This window comes from Dipodomys ordii, unplaced genomic scaffold (assembly GCF_000151885.1).
Source record: "Dipodomys ordii isolate 6190 unplaced genomic scaffold, Dord_2.0 Scaffold12, whole genome shotgun sequence".
In the NCBI taxonomy this organism is placed as follows: domain Eukaryota; kingdom Metazoa; phylum Chordata; class Mammalia; order Rodentia; family Heteromyidae; genus Dipodomys; species Dipodomys ordii.
Window position 1 is genome coordinate 549874 of NW_012267228.1, and position 27603 is coordinate 577476.

Consider the following 27603-nt stretch of genomic DNA (forward strand, 5'->3'; position numbering starts at 1 on the left):
TGTGGCCAGCGGTGCCGCCCTGGCGCGGCCTCTGTCCCCAGCGCGGGCTGCGTGGGGGAGGGGTGGTCACCTCCATGGAGGTCCTGACGAGGCTGCTGGAGCCCTGGAGCCGCGCCGGGCCCCCTCCCAGAGCCCTCCGGCCCGGGTCCTCCGTGACAGGGCTTCCCTACTGTGGCGCCATCTTGAGAAGCTGAAGGAGGGCCCGGTGGATGGACAGCTCCGGCCGCCGTCCCGTTCTCCCTGGGCAGCAGACCCGGGCCATGGCAGCGACCCAGTTGTTTTTTTCATCTCCACTTCCTGAGTAGCTGGAATTGTAGGCTGAGCCATGCTGCTGGCCCTGCCATTCCAATGCCCTGTTACCTCATCCCATCTCACCCTGCCTCAGAGGGACGCTGGGGCTGCCCGCGGCGTCTGCCACCTCAGGATGTGACCCTTGGATTGTCCCAGCCACTAACTCCTGCCAAGTGCTGTCTCCTCAGATGCCCAGGTCTGCAGGACCAGAGTCAGGAGGGGCCGGGGACTTGCTGGACACACACACAGTGGGCTCCGATGGCAGCGGCGCCTGGCAGCCTCCCAAGTTCCGGGTAGGGACAAACCCCGCCCATTCGTTCCCTCTTGTCCAACACCGAGGCAAGAGAAACACCTGGGGCAAGACCTGGGTTCCGTAGTTTATTGGGGAGCAAATCCAGAGAGCAGGGTGAAGATGTGGGACAAGGAAAAGAGGCATCCAACAAAAGACGGGAGAAGAAAGAAGATACCCGTGCAGCCGCGGGCTGGCGCCTCGCCCGGGGCACCACGTAGGGTGTTTCAGGATGGCTCCCGCCAGGGGCCAGGGTTCGGGGCATTGGTCCTCCCGCACGGCTCCTCCCTGCGTGTGGACGGTTCCTGGAGGCTGGAATGCACTCTGTACACTGGGGGCTCCTGTGACCAGGGGTTCGGTGAAAGCAAAGGTGGAGCACACGGCGGCCGCTGCCTGTGGCCCTGGCTGTGGCCAGCAGCCATTCTGGTCATCCTTTAGAGACGAAGGACAGAAAGGAACAGATCCCCGGGTGACTGTGGGCCGCAGCCTGGAGCACAGCAGTTCCTCAGGCCTCTGTCCCCAGGCTGCGTGCAGGCCGCGCTCTCAGAACTGGCACACTCTCCTGTAGCAGCACCCACATTCAGAACCCCAGCACCGTCACCCTCAGGGCAGCTGCTCCTTCCTGCCATTTTTTCCTTGTGGTCCAGGGATGGAACTCAGGCCTCAGGCACTCCAGGAAGATGGCCCAGTGCCTGGCTCCCTACCCTGACCTCTAGCAGCTCAGATTGGCTGAGATGAGATTTGCCCACTGTAGAACACTGCAGATAATAGACTTATCTGGTGATCATTCACCTCTGACATCCTTGACTCCAGTTACTCGGTTGCTACTGCGTGCAGTTTAAGTTGTCCCAGCTACTCAGAATTCAGCGGTATGGTGGTCATCAGTGGACCTACCCAGCCCGCTGGTGACGCACAGTTGAGAGGTTTTGGGGGAGGGGAGGCTGGTGCCCAGGGGAGTCTTCTGGCCTGAACCTCCTGGAGAGTACATGTTCTTCCTGGGAGCAGAGTTTCTGGGTCATGGTACGGTACGTACATGTGTTCTGCTTTAGGCCTTCCTGCCAAACTGTTTCCCAGGGCTTCCCCGGGCAGTGGATGGGAATTCTTGTTGCTTCACTTCCCTGCCCACACTCACTATTTTGGTCTTCTGCCCTTGAGTAGGTGTGTCCTCAGCTTCCTCACACAGGACTGGCCCCATCCAGCCCTCGGTGGCCTCCGTCTGCTTTTCACAGGCCAGCAGGGAAGGTGTGGAGAGGGCCGTCTCCTGCTGCACATCACACAGGACTGGGCTCTGAGGTGGACTCTGCCAGCGGCAGACCTCCTGCCAGCAGGGCTGCGGGCAGGGGGCAGGAGCTCTGGACAAGAGCAGTGTGTATATGGGGTTGTTTTTCTCCTTGAAGTTGTCCAGCAGGGTGGTCAGGAGGCCTCTCCCTGTGAGACAGAGGAACTGGCTTCTCCCTGGGCACTGGGGCAGGGATCAAGCACTGTTTGAGCGCAGTGGAATACGTCTAATCACTGTGACTATTCATGGAAGCTGTTATCGTACACACCCTACTTAGTGCTCATTTCTCCTTTAAAGAAGCTGAGCTGTGAGGGCAGCGATTTGTGCCCTCACTGACAGCAGTTAGACCTTTCCTGCTGCCTCCAGCGGAAGACTGAGGCCTGGCGCCCCGCGGTGGACGCCTCACCGCAGCCCGGCCTCCCCGAACCTCCGGAGACCCCGAGGAGGCTGCGCGGCAACCACAGCTGCTCGCTGCCGAAGCGCAGCTCCGGCTCCGGAAGGCACCGTCCCAGCCACGGCCGTTTCCAACAGCTCAGCTCTGCCCTTTCCAGCACCACCCACCGCAGGCCGCCCGGATGACCCTGCCGCCATTGCCATCCTGGCCAGAGGGGGCGCACTTCCCCTGGAGGCGGGGGGGGGGGGGAGAAGGTCCAGCAGAAGACCTGTGATTGGTGCAGCCACAGCTCTTCATTTTGCATGGAGGGCTGCTGTGATTGGTGCAGACACAGCTCTTCATTTGCATGAAGGGCTGCTGTAATTGGTGTGAGCCCAATTCCTCATTTACAGGAAGGTCTGCTATGACCAGTGCAAACACCTGACATATTTCCCTTCTAGCTCTATAAGCAGGCTGTTTGGCTCACTTACCAAATTAGCTAGGAGGCACCTGCCTGTGTGGCTCTCCTGGAGTTGCAACGGTTAAGCACAGTAAAATTCCTCCCTGGTGATCTTTATGGTTGATAGAGCAGAGGTAGTTGTGAGCTAGGGGCAGAAGCAACCTCAAGGGACGACAGAGGAGTGAGAGAGGGCAGAGCAGGCTGTGGTGAGAGAGCCCAAGAGCGGAAACACTGGCTGCTGCAGAGCTGCCAGTCCCCACAACCCGGGGTGTGCTCAGGAGGCACTGCTGCTGCTGCTCACCACGGCTGGAACCAAGGGTTGCAGATGCTGGGGTTCTAAGGTGAGCATCCTGAGCCTGAAGTCTCCGCTGCGAAAGCCTGGAGTGGCAGCCCTGGCTCTCCAGGCCTGGAGCTGTGAGCCGCTGGGTCTGCGGTCCAGCCTCTAGGCCTTGACGCTGGGGCCAAGTCTGCTCATCCTCACTCTTCAGGATTGCATGAGAACAGAGCCCCAGCACCTGTGCCTCCTCTCACCGGCGGAGAGCAGGCGCACCTGGGCCCAGACTTCTGCGGGGATCAAAGCTGGGTTGGTGGAGGAGGATCTGCCACAGAGACTGCTGGAGCTTGGCGGGCCGGGAGACATGGTCACGGGCAGGGAGCCTGGAGGCCGTGGGCTGGTGCGACCGTCTGTCTCAGTCCCTTCTGGCTGACCTTGAGGGCTAGGGATCATGGCGGCCAAGGTTCCCCAGCTTCTGGTCTGTAGAACAGGCCTGGTAGCCATTGTGGAGAGGATGGCGTTTTGCTTGGGTTCCTCAGCCTGCCGGAGATGCGGCTAGGGCTGGGGCTGGGGCTGAGGCTGGGGGGGGGCTGGGGCTGGGGCTGGGGCGGGGGCTGGGGCGGGGCGGGGAGCGCTCTTCAGAGGCTGCAGCATCTGGAATTCTGGTCAGGAGGGGCACTGGGAAGATGCCTGTCCACTGCCCCTCCTCCCACATGTTGGCATCTGGTTTTGTTCAATTGGAGCCAAGCTGGGTGGGGGGTGGGGGTGGGGAGGGAACAAGGCTCCTTTGTCTGGTCTGGAGCCTGGAATTGTGGGTTGGACCTCACACCAGCCATACAGGGCACTGTCTGTGGTGGGAAAGAGACCAGAGTTCCCCTGTCCTAGATGGAGAAACTGAGGTAGGGAGGGGGAAAAAGCACCCATTCAGAGTCCCATGTGTTCCTGGTGGAGGCGGGACCAGAGCCCAGCTCCCTGGCCCCGCTCAGTGTGCTCTGCTCCTCCGGCTCCAGTGGGCTTCCAGGGGTCCCCAAGTCCCTCCTCAGGCCTGGGTGGGAGCAGCCGGCCTCTCCACAGCCCCACGCTGCTGCAGAAGCTGACTGCACAGCTGCATCGCCAGAGACCGGGGAAACTCGCAGCTTCTGACAAAGCCAAAGCCAAAGCCCGCTGAGCCCACCGATCAATGCAGCTCAGGGCACATGGTTCGGGGGGGTGGGGGGCACAGAGGCCCGGAAGCTGGGACCAAAACTGAGAAAGAAGCATCCAGGCATGCGGGGCCACGGGGGCCGCGGGGGCTCGGGAGGCGTTGCTGGCGAGCTGTACCGCACCTACAGACGTGATGGCAGGGCCAGGGAAGCCAGGGAGGAAGAGCGGGGGCTGCAGGGGAGTGGAAAGGGGAAAGAGGCAGGAAATGGCTCTTATCGAGCCTGGAGACACAGGCTGGAGCCAAACCACTGCAGGGCCTTGCCGGCTGGGCTGCTGGGCGTGGGCTTCCCTCCCAGGCCCACGGGAGCTAGACGGGAGGGGGGACTTCACCCCGGGTTGCACAGCCTGGCCAGATTGTGCTTGGGAAATTGTGATTGCGAGTAAGAAAACAATGTTTTAGAGGTTGAAAGCCGTGAGCAGCAATTTCACAAAGGAGGAACTGGAGACAGCTGGCAGACAGACGTACAGTGTGGCACGCACTCCTCAGGGGCGAGGAAGGGGTGGGTACAGGCAGCCGCACCCAAGAGCCCGTCTGCGCCTCTCCCGCAAGCAAGGGGTGCACACGCCGGGAAACAGCAGTCCAGCATGGGCTGGGAGAGGCCCAGCACGGCTGTCCTAGGGTCACGCAGGAGTCACGGGAGACAGACAGCAGGACAGCTGTCCCGCATCGTCTGTAACAGAGAGCAAGGAAAACACAAAATAATCGCAATTGCAAGTCATGAAACTAAGTCAACGGAATATCGTGCAGCGTGGAAAGGGGATGGAGGGCAGCTAGAGATGCTCAGAGTCTCCGTATCAAGTCCAAATCCACCCGAACGCAGCAGCTGGGATCGCGCTGAGGCAGGACTGCTACTGAGAAAGACCCTGGAAACGGGGCCTGGCTGGGACGCCCCTGCTTTTCAGACACCCTGCTGGGGATTTCAGTTATGCGAAACCCACTCCTGTCTGGTTCTCTCTGACAGGCGAACATTTTTCCGATGGGTGTAACCTGCTTTTGTAATTGTTAATCACCAACCACAGGCGACTCACTTTCCCCCCTGGGCCCATCAAGCTCCTATTGTGGCCGCCTTGCCACTGGTACCCAGCTAGCAAGAGGCCAAGCTGCAGCCTGGGTTTCTCTGCACTCTGATTGGCCCCTGCTCAGGGCCAATCGCTGAGGAGTTCAATGCAGTTCACTTGTGTCTGTTGTGGAATTTATAGAGAACACGCTTTTAAAGATGTGTGGTAAGTGAACCTATGGCAGTGTCTGAATTCATCGAGGGAGTAAGTGACCTCTAACTCCAGGGTGCGGATGGAGGCCCTGCCAGGGCCGTTTGAGGGTCCTTGTCCGTCACCTGCTGTGGTGAGCCATCCGCTCCCTCTGGCTTTGGAGGTGTGAATGCCTAGGTCTGAGCGGTCAGCGCAGCCCGTTCCCGCTCTGTGATTGGTTCAGGCCTGAGCACCTGCCCTAAGCCCTTCCAAGGGGAATGATGCTCATGACCCATGGACCAGCTCTCCACTCTGCCAGACTGGAAGGGCTGTGGCGGAGCTCCTGGACACTTTGGTCACCACAGGAAGTGGCCTTGGTGGAGAACAGAGCCAAGGATAGTAAAGCTGGGGACAGGCGGACGGGGGTGGGAGGCCTTGATTGTGGTGATGTGGTTGAGTCTGGCTCCCGCTATGCCTGACATCCACGCTTCTGATCTCTGTGTCAAGGTCACCATCTCCCTTTTGGCTGAAGCATATGAGCCACTTGTACTATGGCTGGTGGCAGAAAGTCCAGATAGATACCTTTCCCTTTTGATCCTGAAATGGGGTGGAGGGCCAGAACAGCTCATACCTCTCCCAACATCTCTGCACACTTGCTCTCTGAGGGTCTCTCCGGTCCTATTTTCCGGGGATCATTCCATCTTGGAGACCCCTGATCTGTTACGGAAGGTAAAGAATGAGGCCTGGAGAGAAGGGGCAGAAATCTCCATGAGCCAGTCAGCCCAGCGCACCCCTGGCCCGCACGGTCCCCCGGGGCGGCTCATCTGCCCGGTGTTAAATCGGTGGTTGTTCCTCCTGTACGGGGGTGAGCCCTCCTCACCGCAGGGTGAGGCTGGTGCTTGGGGCAGGCTGGCCGGGTAAAGGTGGCTGACGCTGGCTGAGCGTATGTCCAGCCTCTTTTTAGGCACCTCACAGGCAGAGACAGGCAGTTATTTTCCCGGAGGCTATTTCTCCAGGCCCTCAGGCTCCTGAGTGCCAGCCGGGACCCCGAGCTGAGGTATCTATCGGGGTAGCTGTGGCCTGTTTGTCCCCACATACTCTGGCACCCCTGTGTGAATGGGGGTGGACGGGTGCCGAGGCCACGAGAGATCAGGGGAGCAGAGGGTGGGGTGTGCAGCCGGGATTGGCCTCAGACCCTGGGCCTGTCCAGGAGCCCAGGCTGGCCAACAGAGATGAAGGTTCAAAGCTCAGCTTGTTGGGGACATTCCTGCTTCCAGGGCTGGAGCCAGCTGGCCCGCGTGGTCAGGGGTGGGTTTCCTGCCTGCGCCTTACCAGAGGCTTGGTGAGGAGGAGAGAGGGGAGGCCGCCTCCAGTAGGCCGGAAAGAGACCAGACGGCCACGTGGGGCAGAGAGAGGCCCGGGACAGGTGGGCACACCTGCCCGTGGTCGCCGAGCCGGCTTGTGGGGCTGAGGGGCCACTGTGTGCGGGGCTTTGACGCATCACCCCAAGCCACCACTCCCCTCCAGAAACCCCAAGAAAGGCTTCATCTCCACGTGAGGAAGACTCCTCACAACACAGGTGCACCCCATTGCCTCTCCTTCCTGGGGCTCAGCTGGCCGAGGGCCTCACCCTCTCCCCGAGGAGGGGCCGAGCCACATCCTCAGCATCCCCAGCCCCCACCCCAGCTTCAGTGGCTATGGGATAGCTGAGCCTGCTGGGCAGAGCCTGGAGGGAGGGAGCTGGTACTGAGGAGCCCTGGGGACCCCTCAGAGTGAGCAGGACTGGGGTCTGACCCCTCAGCTGGCCACCTGCCAGGTGGGGACACGCTGGCCAGCCCGCAGGGCAGGGGTGGGGACATGGCCTCCACAGGCTGCCCGCTGCTGTGAGTTGGATGGTGATGCTGCTGCTGAGCCAGATTAGACAGGGCAGAAGGTGGCGGGGAGCCGCTATGGCCACAGCGCGGCTCTGACGCTGGTGCTGAGTGAGGAGAGGAGAACTGTGGGCAGAAGGGGCTGGGAGCCTGGCACAGCTCCTGAGGCTTCGGCCGCTGACAGGGACACTGGGAAACCTCCTGCTGGGCAGGGCTGGGCGTGGGGGGCTCCTGCTGGGCAGGGCCTGCGGATGGGGGGGTCCGCCCTGCGGACAGGGGGGGGGGTCGGTTGCCTGGGCAGCTGCGAGGACCCTGGAGACAGGATGGGAGGTTTCTCCCATCCCGTTTCTAGAAGGGGCTTCTGGAAGGAGATTCCTGGAACATCCCACCCTCCCCCAGGCTGGTCCTCCCGGCCTGGGCTGGGTGGGTGAGGGGGCCAGAAAGGCTCCGGTGAGCGGTAAGGGGCACGGCGGCTGAGAGGATGGAGGGACAGGGGCAGGGAACGCATGGAAGCAGGGGAAGCGGGTGCTCCTGTTTCTAGTCAGCCGGGGAAGCCATTCCACGCAGTCCGGAGCTGGAGAACACAAAGAACAGGTGATCTGTCTCCACCGCGTTAAACAAAGATTCCGTACGCAAGGACGTTTCCACGCGGGGTGGGGACAGGTGCCTGCGTTGGGTACCTGGCAGAGAAATGGTGGACACTCGCGTATCCAGAGAATTCTTAGAGATGACAGAGGGCCGGCCCGGGCGGCAGGGCAAACCCAAGGGCGCGCGCCAGATCTCAGGGGCGCTAGCTGCAAAGCCAAGCCGGTGGACAGCCACAGCACCTGTTCCCCGCGGACCCCGGGACTGAGGCTGGGGTGGAGGAATGGCACTGGCGTGGGCCGGAGGAGGTCAGTGCCACCTTTGGCCCTAGAGACCAGAGGCTCTTGGGCTCTTGGTCCTTGCAACTTCCTGGAGATGGACAGGGGCTCCAAACCCAGACACAAGAGCACTCTTCAGATCACTTTATTTTCTTTTTTGTTGTGTGGGTCCTGGGGATTGAACTCCAGGTCTGGGCACTGTCACTGAACTTCCTTTGCTCAAGGTGTATGCTCTACCACTTGAGCCGCAGCTTTACTTCCAGCTTTTTTTTGGGGGGGGGGATAGTTAATTGGAGATAAGAGTCTCATGGGCTTTCCTGCCATGGGTGGCTTTGAACCGAAATTCTCAGATCTCAGCCTCCTGAGAGGCGAGGATTATCGACATGTGCCAGCTTCAAGTCACTTTTTATAATAAACATGATGGGAGTCATCTCTGGAGGATGAGCTGGGGTGCCGTGCTGCTGTGCCCACAGTGACAACGATCTGTGCCACTGATGTAGAAAACTGGTCACGGTAATCACACGAGAAAACACAGTGTGAAAACCGCGGTCTGCCCGCCAGTGCCCACTCTGTGCCTGCACTGGCTCATGTAGAGGCTCGTTGCACGTAGACACTTACCCACGGATTCACTCGTGGTACGTATGTCCACACACTCACACGTGCGCTCACACATTCATGTACACACACTCACTTGCACGCGTTCAGACATACATGCACATTCATTCACGCACATGTTCATTCATCCATTTGTGTAAAACAAAAGTGGTTGGAAGAGATTATCTTGGGAAGACAGATTTGCCAGTATTGAATGTTGTAAATGTATTTTACTGTGTGTGTGTGTGTGTGTGTGTGTGTGTGTGTGTGTGTGTGTGCCTGTGCCTGACCTGGGCATGGTTCCTGAGCAATATTTTCTTTTTTTTTTTCTTTTTTGTCAGTGGTGTGGCTTGAACTCAGGGGCTGGGAGCTGTCCCTGGGCTCCTCTTTGTTCAAGGCTAGTGTTCTACCACTTGAGCCACAGCTCCACTTCCAGCTTTTTAATTGATTAACTGGAGATAAGAATCTCACAGACTTTCCGGCTGACTTTGAATAGAGATCCTCAGATCTCAGCCTCCGAGTAGTAAGGATTTACAGGCATGAGCCACTGGCGCCTGGCCCTGAGCTTTTTTTGTCCAAGGCTATCCCTCTACCACTTGAGCCATAACTCTACTGCTGGCTTTTTGGGGGTAGTTTATTGGAGGAAAGAGTCTCATGGACTTTCCTGTCGGGACTGGCTTCAAACTACAATCCTTAGACTCAGCCTCTTGAATGGCTAGGATTACAGGTGTGAGCTTCACAAGCCCAAGCTGTTGCTCTGCCATTTGAGCTACAGTTCTTTCAACCTTTTTCTGATTAATTAGAGACTAAGTTTCTTGGATTTGTCTGCCCAGGCTGGTTCCAAACCCAGTTCTCTGATCTCAGCCTCCTGAGTAGCTAGGATTACAGGTGTGAGCAAGTAAGTACTCAGCTTACACGTGTTTTGCAATTTACCAAAATCACAACCAGACTTTCCCATTTCTCAGATGGAGAAATTGAGGCTCAGAGTAAGCAAGACAGGCTGCCTATCTCTGGGCTAACTCTTCTAGCCCACTGGGGCTTTGCTGTGTGCTCTCAGGCAAGGCCTTTCCCTTTCTGGGCTGCTCTGGAGGGAAGGGGCTCTGTGCCCCTCAGCCAACTTTTCCAGCACCCCTCCCCACCCCTCATCCAGGCTGGGCCAAGTCTGCTCCAGGGTGACCCGAACATCTGGGAAGTGCCAGGGACCATCAGGCCAGGCAGAGGCTGGGCTGCGTGAGTCACCACGGAGCGGAGCGGGGCCGCGGGAGGCAGGGCTGACCGTTCCCAGACGGGAGGTGTCAGGCTGGGCAGCGTTCCTGGAGTAAGCAGAGAACTTGGGAGCGGGGAGGAAAAGGAGGACCGCGTCGCCCACCTCCTCTTTCTTTCCATGCACCCTCTTTGCGCGCTTCAGTCCCTCCCACACCTGCGGCCTGCCCCCCAGCCCGGGGCATGGAGGGGGATGCTGTTGGCTCAGCTGTGCATTAAGCGTGTGTGTGTGTGTGTGTGTGTGTGTGTGTGAAAAACACCAGCCTTAAAGGGAATCCAGAGCTGTATACTTGGGGTCCTCAGAGGTTGAACCCCACTGGAAGAGGTCTGGTCAGCCAGCCAGGTGTGGGGCAGGCAGCCGTGCTTTCCGGAGTAGACCCACGGGCCGGCCTTGCTCCTGGTCACAGAGCTTGGGTATAAGAGACTCCAGCTCCCATGGGCCAAATCCTCAAACCAAAGAACCAACTCAGAATGAGATAGCAGCTCATATGGGTGGAAGCTTCCAGAGGCATTTCTGGGCTTCTGGAAGAGAGACGCGGGAAGGAGCCGGTTCAGGCTGAGCTATAATCCGATGGCCAAACATCCTGTCACCAGGGCTGCTTGGGTGGTCTCGGCGTCCTGGTCCTCCTGCTGAGTCTCCTGGCTGCAGGCAGAGCTGGGGCGCAGGCACACGCTGCCCTGTGGCAGAGGGCCTGGCTGCGCACACCCCCTCCCCTGAGCCGGGGCCTTGCCTCCAGCTGGCCTCACCTCAGCCTGGAGCCCGGCTGGGGAGGGAAGGTGCCCTCCACCCAGGTGATCCGTGCGGATCCTGAGCAGAGAAGAGAGGCGCTGCGAGGGCTGGAGACCGGGCGCATGCAGAGGCAGACCGTGACGTGCAGCCTGGACCAGTCTCCCCAGGGCCTGAGCAGGGCATGGCACATAGCACCTGTCTAGGGCTTCTTAGCAAGAAAATGGGGCCACATGTCCATTCGGTCGGCTCAGGGGAGGCTGCTGGAACAGAGAGACCTGTGGCCTAGTGGGTTGCATGAGGATGCTTCGGGCTCCTTCTGGGCAAGTCGCGGGGGAACGCCGGAGGACATTTGCCCTGCACTTTATAGCCGAGCATGGCTGGTACCTGGCGGCTTCCAGGTGGTGGGGGGAAGGAAGGGGTCTCCTCTCCCCTCACTTCCGCTCCATCCCACGGTCTGGCACGTTCCTGGGCTTGCCCACCGGGGAGCCTGGGAGCGGCAGCCTCACAGTGTGGAGCGGAAGCTTCCACAGTGTGATTCTTGCCTGAGCGGTGGGGAGGGCCGGGCGTGGAGAGGGTGGAATGAGGTTCGTGGATAGAAGGCGGGGGTCAGGGAAGCTCCTAGTGACTAGTCAGCTTTTCACTGGGGGTTCGGTGCAGGGATTGGGTCTGGGTGGGTAAATTGTTGGGGGCGGGGGGAGCTCTGGGCCACAGCCCTGCGCATGTTCAAATCTTCACCTCCTGCCCGCCCCTGGCTTCATGGCTGGCCTGTGTCCTCGTTCTCACGGTCTCCCGTCCCTTGGGGGAGGGACAGAGGAGAAGGACACGGGGAGGCTCTCCCCAAACTACTGTTTTTCAAAATCAGTCAGCTGAGGATTAGAGAAAAACGCTCCCTGGAGATGTGGATTTCATTGTTCTGGAGTAGCGTCTAGACACTGGCGTTTTGGGTAAATACCCATCCCCGGGGACGCTACGGCTGTCACAAAGCTCCGGTCTGGGGTGCGCAGCAGGACAGCAGGCTGTCCCGCCGGGCAGGACGCTCCCATGTCTGGGAGTATCGTCTCAGTCCCGTTTCTGTTGCTAGGACAAAATCCCTGAGGCTGGGTGCCTTACAGAGAAAAGAGGCTGATTTGGCTCAGGTTTGGGAGGCTCCAGGACCCACGCAGGTAGAGATCCCCTGGCAGGACAAGAAGCCAGAGTCAGCGGCCTGTCTTGCTCTTTGTGCAAACAACCCGCTCTCATCATGGCCACTAGGCTGGGTCCTGGGGAAAGGACAGGAATTCTTCCTGAAGACAGTGCCCCCAGGAGCTAACCACCTTCCACAAGGCCCCACTTCTGGAAGGTTCCACTACCTGAAGCAAATCCCCAGTATAAGACTTTGGGGGGCATCAACTGGCATCCAAGCCAAAGTGAGTTGGGGCCATGTTGCTGGCTCTGTCCCCCTGTCCCCAAGCTTGGTTCCCAGGGACAATGTGATCATGTCCTCCCTTCTGACCCCCCATGCCTTGAGTGGCTTAGATGGTCTGGAATGAATGCCCACAGCAACTGTACTGCCGGTGAGCTTGTGGCTGGCCAGCCCGATCAATCACCTCAACTCCCAGACAACCGGCTGAGACAGATTCCATTTTACACATGGGCGTATGAAGGCCAGAGGGGGCACCCAGGGGCTGGCCTCACACAGGCCGAGGTAGCTTGAACCCCAGGCCGTCTGGTCCCCGAGCCCAGGCTCCTAAGCCTTTAGCTGGTGGTGTGTGGGGTCTGGTTAGGGCTGCGCTCCTTTCTCAGATGTTTGGATTGGGGCTTGGAGATGTGGGTGTCTCATGGGGACGCAGCCCCCCGGAAGGCCATCCGGCTGTCTCCTCCCCTCTGGCCTCACCGGGTGGTGTGGGTGAGTCTGTGGCCAGTAGCACCTCAGCGCCAGGGGGCTGGTGAGACATGGCCACTGATGTGAATGACTCCGCTGCCCACGGTGACATGTCTTGGCTTGATCAGCCGGTAGTGTCCTCCACAGCCAGGCCCTGGGCCCCAGATTCCTGGTGGGTGACACACTCTGTGTACTCTGCCTGTCGTAAGAGACCTGGCTGGGCCCAGGCGGGGAGCAGCCGCCTGGGCTGCATCTCCGGCTCAAATAACAGAGGCTGGGCAGCGCCTCAGCTTAATCTGCTGGAAAGCCAGCCAGGCCCGGCTCCTCCGGATAAAGTGGAGCTCAGTCTTGTCTCTTCTCTCCTGCCTGGGCCCGGGCATCAGGTCACCCGGCAGCGAGTGGCTCTGTGCCCGCTGCCCCTCTGCCCATCCCGGCCACCTTCCCATCAGGCAGGGGAAGGGTTCGGTGGTTATCATTCATCAGATATTTTCCGCGTCCTCCCTTTGGGTGAAACCCCATTCCAAACCCCTTTAGGCTTCTATTCATTGGCTCTCCCCACACACGGAGCCAGGCCCGGACGTCACGCTTGTTTTATATGATGGAGGAAATCAAGGCTCAGAGAGGGGAAGCTACTTGCAAAGTCCCACGGGTGGCAGAGGTCTTAATCACCAGCAATCTGACCACCGTCATTTGCAAGTGAATTCGACAGTCAGTCATGACAAGGGCTCTGAAGAGAAGCCTCGCAGCAGGTAGGGGCAGCGGCTTCCTCTCCTGGGGCCTCAGATGGCTTCCTTGGAGTGAGGACCTGTCAGCTGCTGCATTACAGTACAAAGATGAGCCAGCGTGGGCATGGCGGGGGGGGGGGGGGGGTCCACGAAACAGCATGTGCAAAGGCCCTGGAGAATAAGCAGGAATGGATGGGGAAACAAGGAGGGGAGAGGATGAATGCTAGTCAGCCGCAGGTGGGAGGATTTTCCAGCCGGCCTCCGCTCCGGACTGGCCTCCGGGACCCTGAGGGGTGCTAGGGATGGAACTGAATTTGGGGCCCAGGCCACACCGCCGGTAGCTGGGCTACCTTTGTGCTGGAATGAGCCATGGGTGGCACTGCTTGGGCTTTGCTCCTGGGGGCTTGGGACTGGCCCTTAGCCAGGAAGAAGGTGCTGGCAGGTAGCTGCTTGCCGAGAGCCTTCCTACAGGGGCTGGCTGGTCCCCAGTGGTGGGGAGCGGGAACCAGATGGGGCTGTCCCCCTGGCTCTGCTGGGGGGAGGGCGGGACAGGGCTGCAGAGTCCCTGGGGAGGAAGGATCTGGGCTTGCAGTCTGTCCCGCCCTGTGTTCCCAGGCCCGGGTCCCCAGTCCTCCTGTGAACAGGAGTGAACCACTCAGGTGAGGCCAGGCTGGAGGGGACGGGGCGCGGCAGAGGCTACACCGTGGGTGGAACAAGCAGCAGAGGTAGCCAAGGAAATGGACAGCCCAGGCTGCCCGGGCTGCGGGCCCCAGAGCTGAGGGCCCTGTGTGGCGGCGGGGTCCATCTGGGCCTGGCCTCCAACAGGCCTACCCCCCAGCAGCACGTGCCTAGGCCCCAGGCAGCCCAGTCCACCAGAGGGCGGACAGAAGGTGTAGGCTGGCGGGGATGACCAGGCCAGAGCCCCCCAGGGCCCCTCCTCCCGGCCCACCCCGTGCAACACACCCAGCACACAAAGCCCTACCAGGGCCGGGATCGCAGCGGGGGGTGGGGGGAGCTCCGCCGCCACCATCCAGGGGTGGCCTTGGGCCTGGCTTCCAGCATCTTGGCTAGGAGCAGCAGCGCAGGGTCACCGCCTCCTGAGAGGGGATCCCAGGCCCCGCCTGAGGGGCGGAGGCCGGGAGGGGCGGGGGAGTCCTGGCTGGGGGCGGAGGCCGGGAGGGGCGGAGGCTGGAGGGGCCCTGCCTGGCGCCCCGCCTCCACCCTGTCCCCACCGGAGCTGAGCAGCCCGGCGCTCTGGGCTCTGGCTCTCCACACCACGGCGGCAGCTGGGCAGGCAGAGGGACGGACGGACGGACGTGGGTGTGTGGACCGCAGCCTGGTGAGTGCCCCTCAGCTCTGCGCCCGGCGCCCCCTGCGTGGCTCCCTGCAGCCCGCACCCTTGCATGCCCACGGTTCTGCAGACCAATGGGTGGGCGGACGGACGATGGACGGACAGATGGACATGCCGGCGTTCCCTGCTCCCCATGTGCAGCCAGCCCCCAGGTCTCGGGGTCTCCCCACCCCTCAGGTCTGCCACCCCTTCTACCTTAGAGCTGACCATCCACCTCTAGCCCTGTCCCCCAGGGAACCTCATCCTAATTGTCCCTCCCCACCTAATTGTCCCTCCCCACGGGGCTGGGGTCACCCAGGAGGGAGGGAGTGGGGAGGGAGGGAGGGAGCGAGGAACGGAGGGAGGGAGGGAATGGGAGACCCAGGTTCTCACCCGTCGGCAGGCAGAGTTTCTTGCAAGCGCATCTCCAGGCCATGGGGGGCTCCTCACACTGGGGGCTTCTCCGTCCTGTACACACACTCTCACACACACACACTCTCCATCCACACGCCCGTGCAGTCACGCATCCCCCTCTATCAAACACGCGAGTCTTGCTTGTGCATGCACGCGCAACACACACAGACACCAGTCCCACGTGGGTGTCGCCCACACACAGCCCCAGCCTGCGGGCCACGCACCCCCCCACGGCGGCCAGGAGCCCCAGCCTCAGGGAGGGGAGGAAGCCCCTGCGGGGGGAGGGGACTGTGGGGTGCAGGGTGCGGGCTGGGCACGGCTCCCCTGGCATCCCAGCTTCCCCTCCTTTAACGGCATTGGAGCGCTAGGAGTGAGCGCCTTCCAGCTTCCACTCTGGGCTCTGGGAGTCGCTGGGGCCGCTGAGCCGCGCTGAGCCAGCAGGTGTCGCTGTGACCGACCGACTGACCGGGCGTGGAGAAGGGAAGGGTGGCCGGGGTGCTGGTCTCCCAGCCAGAGCTCTTGCGGAGGTGCGGTCCGGAGCGTCACAGGGGATCCCCGTGACTTGTGGGGAAGCAGAGGGGCTCCCGGGCTTGGCCCAGAGCGGGAGCCGGTGCGAGCTGCGGCTGAGCACTTGGTGGGGGGGGGGTGAGGGCCCAGGGGCAGGAGGGAGCAGAGGCTCTGGGGCTTCCCGGCCCTGCCAGGGGGTGGGGTCGGGGCAGGGGATGGCGTCCAAGCTCCCCATGCCGAGGTGCAGCCCGCCAGCCCCGGCTGTGGCTGGCCCTGGGTGTTTTGTTTGGCTCTCACCCTGCTAGTATTATTTTAAAAAATCTAATTAGCTGCCAGCATTTACACATTGGTAAGTTTCACACAAAAGCCCGGATTTCCGTCTTCTCTGGAAACATCACGAGCTCGGCTGGCTGGGGAGCCGCAGGCCCTGGAGGGCCTGGACGGCGTAGATGGCCTGCGGCCTCCGGGGCCCGGGCCGGGGCACGTGGGGTCGCCGTCCCCACCCGGCCCTCCGCCAGGCTCCCGGGGGCGTGGGGACCACGGGGCTCTGACTTCGTGGCGTCTGGGGAAGCTTCCCACCACGCAGAGCCTCGCGGGAACAGTGTGCTGTCAGGGCTCTGAGATGGTGGCCGACGCTCTTTCCACTGGGCTGTGGGCTGAGGTCTGTCTCCCCAGAAGGAAAAGCGCATGGGTGTGAGTCAGGCCCCTGCTGGCTTTGGAAGGCCTCCCAGGGAGCCCCTGAACCTAGTTCACAACAGACGCTCAGTGTGCGCTCAGTGAGGGTCACGGCGTGACAGAGGCTGGTGAAACTGTGGTGCCTCTGGGGAATACTGTACGCGTCTGCCCACGTGACCTAGGAGGATGCTCTTAATCCCTTGAGACCCGGCAGGGTTCCTGCACCTTCGCCACGGCCCCCACGGCCAGATGGGCACAGCGAGTCTCTGGGTGAGCACACACAGTCCAGGGACCATCAAGGCCCCGCTCTGAACAGCTCTGTGGGGTGTCATTCCATTCAGAGGTGTGGGCCATGCACATCTTTTCCTTGAACCCGGCTGGCTGTGGTAAATGAGGCGCCATGCGGAGAGGGACAGCTCCTGTTTCCTTGTGCAGATGCTTGCTAGGTGGCAGGTGCTGTGGCAGCCGTTGTGTTATTCTGAGTCCCCTCTCTCTCCAGTCTGCTCGCTGCATGTGGCTTCATTTATGTAAGCTAAGTGGCTCTGTGGCACATGGCTTCCTGGGAATTTGTTGCCTGAAGACCAGGTTTGCTCATGTCAGACTTGGACATGCCTGAGTGGCAGGCAGCCCATAGCTAGACTCTGGGCTCCATTCCCAGCAAATAATCCCCAAACAGGACATCAACCTACAGTAGAGTGGGTGGATGGACGTCCATGGGCGAGTTTATTTGGTAGGGTGTGGGAGGAGGTGCTGGTGTTGGTACCCCGGACCTTGCACTTGCTAGACGGGCGCTCTACCACCGAGGCATGCCTCCAACCCCACTGGTGGGTTTTAAGATGGTTTAAAAAAAATCCCTCACATTCGTGACTACCATTGTTGGGGGGGGGGCTTGTGACCTCAGGGTCCTGCCGGTGTGAGCCAGGCCGAGGGCCCTGGGGGAGCTATGCAGACCCGTCCAGCACAGGGAGCCGCTGGGGGGGGGGCAAACTCTGGTCTGAACATTGGTGATGGACAGGCTCAGTGTGTTCTCAGCAGGAGACGGACAGGCCAGGCCTGTGAGATGGCTTTATAGCCCAGGCCTGGGGGTGAGCTTGGGGGGGGGGAGCAAGATGGCAGGCAAGAGGCCTGGGAGGGGGCGGGTGTGGGGAAGGGAAACTGAGTGTGTGTCAGCCAGTGCGGGGAGGGGAGAGCACCAGCTCATCCAACTCCGTTGGCTCCCTGGGCCATTCTGGTCTGCCGTGCGTCACGGGCTTCATTGTTCTCCTGTAACTGTAATTTGGAAATGCTACAGGCATGCCCCTCTCTTCCTCCCAATGACCATTGTGGCAAAGAAAGCACAGGTCTGGGAGGTAACTTCCTTCCTGGCGGCCGGAGCCGGGTTTTATGAGCGCGGCTGCATTGTCCTCCGTGGGCCGGGGCAGCCCTGCCCAGGCCTGATTGCTGCTGAGAAATGTGCCACCCCCCATGCCGGCTGCAGGGGGGAGGGGGCAGCACGTCTCGGGAGGCCCCGGCCCTGCCCTGCCTCCGCTGGCCGCTGGGTGAGGAGGCCGCCCTGGCTCTGCCAACCTCGGGTACGCCCGCATGGAAGAAGGGGCCCGCGGCCCGGGGGAGTGTGCAGGGAGGGACAAGGCCAGGCCTGTCTGGGCCGCTGCCTGGGCCTGGACCGACCTCCATTTCCCCATCGGGAGCTTGGGCGGGGGCAGTGCCCACCGGTCCCCTCGCCCCTGCTGTTGGGAGGAGAGCGCTGGGGTCCTGTCTTGTGGACCGCGTGTGCGTGGCCTTTCTCTCCTGTCATGGTCTTACTGTCACTGGGGTGGCACCGTTGTTGGAGTTGGGCCCGCCCGCCCTCTGCCCTCTGCCCTGTGACTGGGGCCGGCTGGCCTTGAGGCCTCCAGTGTCCACTCTTCTGCCCCCCCTTGCTCACCTTGGAGCCTCCCCCCCAGCACTCGCCCCCTTCCTGGTCCCACATGGGCTCTCAAGGAAGTCCGTTCTGCTTTGAGTCAAGAGTTGGAACCAGTGGGAACAGTCCTTCCTGGCCCCGAGGTCTGTGAGCCTACCTTGAGCAGCGATCCCTGGGGCGGTGGGTACGTGGGGGGGAGGGGGAGGGTGCTGAGACCCCAGGTCAGGGCACTGGGGCTGCAATCTGGAGACACAACCTCACACACACAAAGAGGTACACACTCCCTGGGCATGCACACATACTCAAAGAGGCACACACATGCATAAGAAGACACTGAGGTACACAGACACACAATGCACACAGGCTTGCTTCCTCATTCACAGACACACACATCCCCAACACACATTCACATGCATGTGTGCGTGTACACACACATACACTCACACACACACTCACACACACGCACACTCACACACTAACACTCACACACTCACTCACACACACTCTCACACACTCACACACACACTCTCACACACACACTCACACACACTCACACGCACTCACATACACTCACACACACTCACACACACTCACACACACACTCACACACACTCACACTCACACTCACACACACACACACTCACTGGAGACCCACTCTTCTCTGGTTTCTCAGGCAGTGTCTGGGCCCCTGGCGTGGAGGCTCAGGGCTCAGGCCTGGGAGCTGCCAGTGCCCCTTATCTGTTTCCTGCTTATCTTAGAAAGCAAATTAATTTTGTCTGACCTCCGCTCCCTGGTCATGGGGTGGCGGGGGCAGGCTGGGGACCCGCGCTTTGTTGGGGAGTAGCCGGGGCGAGGGCGCGATGCTGGCGCTGCTGCGGAAGGGCCCCGGCTTGGGCTGGCAATACGGGGTGTGGAGACCTTTCACCACGGCTGTGACAGGGGCCACAGCCCAAACCCTCAGACCCACGGACAGACACCGCGCGCGTGAGGCAGGGCCGCAGTCCAGCTGCGCCTGTGGCCCGGGCCCAGGGCCCAGCCCTGCCGTGTGCGCACACACACACACGTGTGTGTGAGAAGAGCCCGCGTGGGTGTGAGCAGCGTCACGCCAGCACCCGGGATGCTGGGGTACCCCGCGCCCAGAGCCCGCCCAGGAGCCCGGCCATCACCCGCGCCCCCACTCTCGCCGGCTTGGACAGGCCCCTCTGAGGGTCACTGATGACAGGGCGTTTTCTGGGGCTCCCCGCATGTGTCCACAGATGGGCTGAGAGAGGGGGACACAACACAGGGCAGGGTCTAGATGGGGAGGGAGCTGGGGCTCCAGGACAAGGGGGAGACCAGGGCCTGAGAAGGTGTGCGGTGCTGACCCTCAGAGGCCTGTGGGGTGGGAAAGGGCAGCCCCAGGGTGAGAGGAGGTCCGAGTATCCGGAGGGCCGGCAGGAGAGGCCGATGCCCCCCTCCCCGTCCCCCCTTCCTGCCACGCGTGCCTGGGGAGGAGGGCTGGGGTCTGCTGGGACGTGGGGACACGCTTGCACGCGTGACGGCTGCTACTCCACTCGGCAGCAGTTCACGTTGATCTAGGGGGTGAGGGGGAGAGTGGGCCGTGGCTCTGCCCATGACAGTGCCCGCACTGACCCCACGTGACGCGGGCAGCGGCCTTGCCTGGCAGAGGAGGCGGTGGGCTCTGGGGAAAGGGTTCCCGGGGTCTTTGGGAACCAGCAGGAGCTTGGAAAAGGGAACAGTGTGTCTGGCAGAGGAACAGCCTTTGCAAAGGAATGGGCCGGGCGATGCGCGGTGCCAGCCACGGGGCATCTGGGCCTCTCCTCTCCCACGCTGGCCGTTTCCTGAGCGCCGGCCGCCTGCTGGGGACCCGGCGGGGTTTTCACGTCCCCTGGGGAGTCCTCTTCTCTTGTCCTGGCTGAGAGGTGGCTGTGGTGGGGTATTTTGCTGGCAGAGCCTCACTGCTGTGGGTCGCTGGCTGCGGGCTGCCATGCTGCCCCGTGAGTGCTGGGCTCGGTGGTGAGCACGGAGCTCACCTTTGCATGCTCCGACACCCCGGTAGGCGTGACCCTGCTCCCCTCACCAGGCAGCTCTGCCAGCCAGGGCCAGACTCTGCCGGCCTTCACACACCTCTCTGGCAGCCCCGAGAAATTCCTGAATTTCAGGCCCGTGCAAACACATTAGGGGGCCGGCTCGGCAGAGACCCCGGGGGAGCTGCAGCTGCCTGCTCCCTGGCTGGCGTCTTCCAGATGTGGGCTGAGGAACTGGGGTGCTGCCCACGGGGCCCGCCCGCCTGTCTCCATCCCTGTCCGTCTGTCCTTCTGGTCCGTGTGGCTTCCTCTAAGCTTCCGTCTCTCCTCTGTCCCGGGGGTCTCTGGCCTTGTCTCTAGAGCTGCTTTGTCTGTCCCTTGCACCAAGCCTGGCGCTGGGGCGCGGGGTAAGGGACCACCAAGCCCCTGCCTTGGATGGCCTCCCTGACTGGCCCGGTCAGCAGGAAGCTGGCCCCGGGAGACAGGTGATGGCGGAGAGGGCAGGGCCTCCGTCCCAGGCCGCACCGGCCTCCAGGTGACATTGAGGGCTGCTGCAGGCGTCAGACAGGCTGCTGAGAGGAGTTGGTCCAGGAAGGGGCCTGGAGAGGACCCCGGAGGCCGTGGGGACGCAGAGCGATGGGCAGGGCGGCAGCGGACGGGTGGGCTGGACCCCCAGGTGAGCCTCTGCTTCTGGCAGCCGGCAGGGCGAAGCCAGCATCCTCACCGTGGCCCGCGTCTGTGCACCCGGCCGTGGGAGGGGAGGCGGCCTGCTTTCCCTGGGCCTGGGGTCATCTCTTAGACGGTGTGTGATCGCAGGGAGCCCCGCCTTGGCGGCCATGTGCCAGTCTCCCCCAGCCCGTGTGCTTCCCTCCTGTCCACGCAGCGCGGGAGCCACGCCCCTCTGCAGTGGCCACGCGGGGAAGTGGCTCTGTGGGGTGACGCGCCCTCAGGCTCAGGGCCCGGCTCCCAGCGCCCTTGCCCAGGGCAGGGAGCTGTCTGAGGTGCTGCCCCTGGGAGCGTCTCCAGAGGCTCTGGGAAGAAATGACGGAGGGCCCATTCCCAGCCGCTACCCGCACGGGCCTCCAGCTGTGTCCGCAGCTGTCCCCGCCCGCGGCTGTCCAGGAACCCATGCTCACGCTCCGTCTTCCCTCCCTCCTACCCTCTCTCTAGCTCTGTACCCCCTGCCCCTTACCCTCCAACTCCTCCTCACCCCCTGCCCGCCTCCACCCTGCCCCTCCTCACCCCTGAGCTCGCCCCTCACCTGCACATCCTATCCCCGTCCATCTATAGCTTACTGACAGCTCCCACACCCAGCCGCCTGCTCACCTTCCTCCACCTACCACCCGCCATCCCATGCCTGTCAACCATCCACAATTCACCCATTTCATGCCAGTTCCTCTGCCCACCCCCCTTGCCTTCCATCCCCATCCTCCATGTGACACCCGCCCAGCTAGCCACTCCCCCCCAGGCCTTCCCTCCATCCCCTCCGTGGACCCATCCATCTACTTACCCACCTAGACACCAACCCTTCTATCCATCCATTTTCCCACCCACCCACTCACCCATTTACTCACCCACCCATCCATCCACTGAACCTATCCATCTACCCACCCACCCACCCACCCACCCATCCATCCATCCATCCATCCACCCACCCACCCCCCATCCACTCACCACTTGCCTGCCATTCTTGCATTTTCCTACCTGTGGGGCTGGCTCTAAGCATGGGTGGGACCTGGGTGTGGAGCATCTCAGGAGAAAAGGTTTCTGCATGGGGTAAGGACACAAGCCAAGATGAGGGTTTGGGAACCAGAGTCGCAGGGCTGTGCGGAGCTGGCGTGGGCCACAGAGGGTGGGGAGCAAGGACTGAATGCCCCTTGGGAGGTTCTACTTCCTCTGGACCGCAGGTCCTCGGCCAGGGCCAGCACACAGCGGGGAGTCCATGAGACAGACTGTCAAGTGGGACAGACGTCGTGAATCTGTTACTAAGCTGGCTTGTGAGGGACAGAAAGTGTGACCAAGCCGGCTGAGCCAGCTTCCACAAGCTAGGTCACCTGTCACCAGCTCAGCTCTGAAACGGGTTTCAGGTGGGCTGGAGTTTTAGTTTTTAATTTTCAGCAGTGGGGGAAGGGGGGGTCCCGTCCATCGCCTCTCCGCTGTGTCCGTCCCTGAGCGGCACCATGGCAAGAGGGGTGCGACAGAGGGTCCCACGCAGGTGTCCCACGAGCCACACGGCTGTTCTTGGACGGAGGGCGTGCCGGATGGTTTGGAGCTAGCCCCTGTCCCCTGCCAGGGTCCGGTCTGGGAGCACAGCCCGCCGGGGTCTGGGGAGCACAGCCCGCCGGGGTCTGGGGAGCACAGCCCGCCGGGGTCTGGTCTGGGGAGCACAGCCCGCCGGGGTCTGGTCTGGGGAGCACAGCCCGCCGGGGTCTGGGGAGCACAGCCCGCCGGGGTCTGGGGAGCACAGCCCCCCTGGCATTGCTTGAGACACAGGAGCGAGGTGCTGGGGACACCGTGGCGGGAGGGCACACTGGCGTCCGTGGTGCAGGGCGGCTTCTCCGGCTCCGTCCGCCCGGGACCGCTTCCTCGGGGAAGGAAAGGGCCGGCGCCAAAAGCAACATTTTCTTTTCTGTGAGTTTGATTAGAGGTCACGGACAGCGAGCTCTGTAATTTGTCACCTGCCTGTGCTGCTCCTGCGATTAGTGACCACAGACCTAGGGCCAACTCTTACGGAGAAGTCGCGAGAGTCCACCGCGTCTCCTTCTGGTCTGGGAGGGGGTCCTGTCACACTTGAGGGCTTGTTTTTGCAGTGTTCTCAGGAGCTCACCCCTCTGAAGGAAAACTCCAGTGGCCAACAAGCACATGAGGAGCATGGGGTGCCCAGCGCCCCAAGTCCTACCTCCCCATAAGCCTTCCAAGACTGGGATAGCCGGGACTACAGGCGTGCGCCACCAGCCCTTCACCATGGATACAGAGGCCTCCTCAGCCTCCACGGGACCCCAGGCCCGCTCTGTGCGTTCCTCCTCCCCTGCCCTCCATGGCCAGCCTCTTCCGGAGCCCTGCAGCCCAGGCACCAGGCATTTGTCTTTAAGAGAATCGCGCCATCCACAGCCACGAGAGGAATGTGGACTCTGCACACAGACAGCTGCCACTGCTCCTCCTGGCCATGGCTTCCACAGGCTGCCATGGCTTCCACAGGCTGCCGCTTCCCATCTCCACCAGCACATGGCCGCTGGCTTTGGACTACGGTACTTTCTTTTCATTTCTGGAGGCCCCGAGTTTGGTCCCAGCACCCGCGATCGCTAGGCAGGCGCTTGCTGCCGAGCCCGCACCCTCAGCCCGGGTGGGCAGGAGGGACGGGCGCTGTTGGCGGCTCGGGTCCGCATTCCCATGCCATATTTCCTGGTTGTGTGACCCTGGCGGGTTTCTTTTCCCCCTGTCTGGGCCTCGGTTTCCTCATCGGTAGAGCTGGGTGGATGAAGTCAGCATCCCTGGACACTGACAGACGGTGGCTAGGCGTTGTGCCGGGCTGGGGAAGTGATAATAAATATGAGCCCATCAGCAGCCAAGTCCTGGCTGGCGCTGCAGGCCAAGAGCTGGTCTATTCTCCCCCGGGAACTAGATGACTTCCTCTTATCAGACAAGGAGCGCCGGGTCACCCTCTAATTTCCCTTTTGGCATTGGCTGCCAGGAAGCTGGCTACTAAGGGCAGGCCTCGGGGGCGGCCCTCATCTCCTGTCAGGGCTTCCTTCCCCTTTCTCTCCCTGTAACGTGACTGCTCACTTTTGGCTCTGGGACATGCGCGTGCCCAGCCCCGCGTGCCATCACCACTGTCCATCCCCAAAGCCGCCTCAGCGTGATCCCTCTACAGACCTCACACGCCTCGTGTCCTTTGAGTGTCCTCGGACCTGTCCACGCGGTTGTACCCGGATCAGAATGCCTCCCTCCCACAGCGGGCCACATCCCATTGTCTGCACAGACTGTGTTTTCTGGACCCATGCGTCCATCGATGGACCCGTGGGTTGCCATATGACGGGGATTGTGGGCCTGCCCACAACTCCCAGCTCACTCTCTCTCTCACACACTCTCTCTCACACACACAGACACACACACACACACACAGACACACACAGACACACACACACCCTGCACCGATTTCCAGCTCATTCACACACACACACACACACCCTGCACCGATTCCCAGCTCACTCTCTCTCACACACACACACATCCATAGTTTGTTGGTGATACTGGGGTTCAGCTCAGGGCTAGGTGGGTGCTCTATAGCCTCGGCCGTGTGTACCGCATCTTACAGTGCTGGTGATTCTTTTGAGATAAGTCTTATTTTACACCCCGGCCAGCCTGGATTGCGACCTTCTGTTTGTGATTCCCTGTGTCACTGGTGTGTCAGAAATAGATCTCCGTGCCCAGCCATTGGGTGAGGAGTCTCGTGGGCTTTTCTGTTTTGGACTTGGTTGCTTCAAACTGCAGCTCTCCTGAGTTCTGCTTCCCAAGTAGCTAGACTTACAGGTCTGAGGCACTGTGGCCAGATCAAATACCATTACTATTGTTACTATTTTTTCTCCAGTACTGTGGCTTGCACATAGGGTCTTGCTCTCTCATTTGACTTTTTCACGCATACCTGGTGCTCCACTGCTTGAACCAGGCCTCCAGTTCTGGCTTTTGTTGCTGGTTATTTGGGGTAAGAGTCTTTTGGCTTTGTCTGTCTGGGCTTGCTTCACTCATTGATCTTCACGTCTCAGCCCTTGAACAGGTGGGGTTACAGGTGTGAACCCTCAGGGCACCGCTCCAACACCGGTTTCCATTTGGGCGTCTTTGCCTCTGCAGGCCTCGGGGGCTTCCAGGCCACTGCAGATGCTTCCCTGCCGAGGTCGAAGCCATGGGACCCGCTGTTGAGCGGCCACGCTCTGTGTGTCCTGGGGTGGGCAGACGGGGTGGCTGCAGGGGCCGGGCCAGGCTCCGGTCCCCTCACGGACTTGCCCTGGTGCCCAGCTACGAACGGCCCACACCTGTGCCTCCTCCCGCTGCTTGCCCTCGGTGGACAAACGTCACCCCGCCATGCCTGCGCGATCTGTCCCAGGTCTTTGTCCCATGACCGGGTAATGCTCCTTTGAAGGGAGGCCTGTGCGCCCCTCACCCGCGGGGCTCCCCTCCTCCCGGGGCTGCCGCTGGACTTCGCTGGACCCCTGTTCTGGTGAGCTGGTCCCTCTCTGGCCTCTCTTTCCCTCCTCCTGAGAGCCCCTCCCAATGAGCCGCATCGCCAGCATCCCCGTCCAGGCTTGGGGCCCCCCCACAGCTGGTGGGGCTCGCAAAGCCCTGCTCCCCCACCCCGGGCACCTCCTGCCTCAGCACCCCGCCCCGTGTGCTAGACAGTGACACCTCCACTTGCGTCCGGTTCAGCACAGTACCGGCCATCAGTTTCTGAGGGGCTGGCGCTGGGGCTGGGCCGGGCTGGATCTTTGCTCTGCCCTGTGTGGCCTCAGCAGGGGCCGTTGGAGTTTTCTCCTGGCTTTGGGCTGTTGGGGACATCCACACGGCTTCTCTGGCCGGGGGCTGGGCTCGTTCCCTGGTGTTCGGCACCCAAGAGACCAGAGCGAGGCTGCCAGCTCCTGGCTTCTCTTCTGCCACCCTCCTGTCAGGCCAGCCACGGTTCTGTGTCAGGCTGGGTCACACGTGCCTCTGTCAGCCAATCACAGAGCCTGGGGCTTGGCCAGGCATGGCCAAGCCCGGTGAGCACTGGAAGAGTCACAGGGACAGTTACACTGCTCAGGCCAGCACACTGCCCCTCCGGCCTCCCTCCGTCCCTCGCCGTCCGTTCTTCACACACAGTCCAGTTCTGTCTCCTGTCTAGCCAGCGCCGGCTTGCATTGAGCACGGTGTGGTTTTGGCCTTAGTGTGTCTGGCTCTCTTTCCTGCCCTAGGTAGGGTGCTGCTGCCCTTCCCGGGGGCTTCCTGCATCAGGCTGTGGGGAGAAGGGAGCTTACGGGTGTCACAGCCACGGGTCCAGGGGGTGAGAAGGGAGGCTGACACGCCGGCCCGCCTGCGGCCGCCGGGGAGGACAGCTGCGTCACAGCTCTGCCGAGGGGACCGGCTCCCACGCTCCCCCCTTTCCCCTCTGTCCCCTGCGGAGCCCAAAGTCAGCTGCAGGAAGGTCAGGGATTGGGTCAGAGCGCAGCCCCGGGGCCCAGCGCGGGGGGGGGGAGCCCTGGCTGCCTGTGCCCGCAGCACACGGCCTCTCTCCTGACTCCTGCCTCGCCTCTGTGTCCACTGGGATCAGCTCCCCCCTCGGCCCCCAGACCCCCACAGTGACCCTCGCGGGCCGGGCGTGGGGCTCCCGCCATGCCTCACCCGATGTCTCCGGCGGGCAGGGGGCTCTCCACCATCACTCACCCCGCCCCGTTCTTCCTGCTTCTCAGCGCACTTGCCAGCACTTGCCCAGACTCGTACTGGCAATCACTTTCTGCGTCCCCCATTCCCAGTTCGGCGGGAGCACCAGGCAGTCCGTCCTACTGGATGGTAAATGCTCCACTCCTGCAGGTGCCTGGCACGGAGGAGGTCCAGCCTTCAACGCCTAAAGGTGCCTGGCGCAGAGGAGTCGCGGCCAGGGCCGGCTGACCTGCCGTGCCGGGCACCAAGGCCACTGCCGGGGATGGCCGCTGCCCTGAGGGCGGGGGCCTGGCCCGCAGGCCGTGCCCCCTGCTGCCCCTCCCTCCTCACCCCTGCCCCTGCCTGGGCTCCGCTGGGAGGGGTGGGCCGGCAGAGGCTCTGGTCCCTTTTCCTCTCCTTCCCAAACCTTTAAAAAAGTGGCTGTTTTTTTTTGTGGAGTGACAAATGCCGGTCAGGTCAGAGATGCCAGTCCGCGCTGTTGTCTAAAACAGAAGCAGCTGGTTTTTGCCTTGAAAAGCAAGAGTGCTGCCATGGGGCTGAGCCCTGGGCTGGGGTGGACGGGCACAGAGTCCTTCCCCATGACTTCAGTGGGCACTGGTGGGGTGGGGGCAGCTGGCCACTGAATCAGGTGGTATGTGGAGCCTGTATCTGTTGCAAGTGGTGTGTGTGTGTGTGTGTGTGTGTGTGTGTGTGGGCTGGTCAAGGCCTCAGCACTGTGTAGTTAGGAAGGCCCCAGGAGTATTGATGAGAAGGGGCCGAGGCTGGGCGCGGCCAGATGGGAGGCAGGCTGGCAAGAGGCAGGGAGGGACGTCCTAGGGGACCTGACCAGGGTCTGTGTTGTGTGTGGGGTCAGGGACACGGAGTCACACAGGGCGCGCTTGCTGGGGCTGTGAGGATGGGGCGGGGCTGCCTGCAGGCTCATGGGGGAGGTCTGGGGTCTCAGAGCCGCGGCTGCAGTGCCGGGGGCTCTGCTCCTGCCAGGTACCCCGAGTACGTCTCCCCAGACGCCACGGCCAGGCCAGGCACCCCGAGTACGTCTCCCCAGACGCCACGGCCAGGCCAGGCACCCCGAGTACGT

The 27603-nt window shown here is 61.9% G+C and overlaps 1 protein-coding gene across 1 annotated transcript in view; it reads left to right on the forward strand.

Annotated features, from left to right (window-relative positions):
* Positions 1 to 14531: 14531 nt before the first annotated feature.
* The window catches only part of Fbln2 (fibulin 2), a 47639-nt gene continuing 34567 nt past the window's right edge, over positions 14532 to 27603 (forward strand). The window contains exon 1 of the mRNA XM_013010324.1: positions 14532 to 14603. The gene's annotated coding sequence lies outside the window, so the exon portion shown is untranslated. The remainder of the gene's footprint in view (positions 14604 to 27603) is intronic.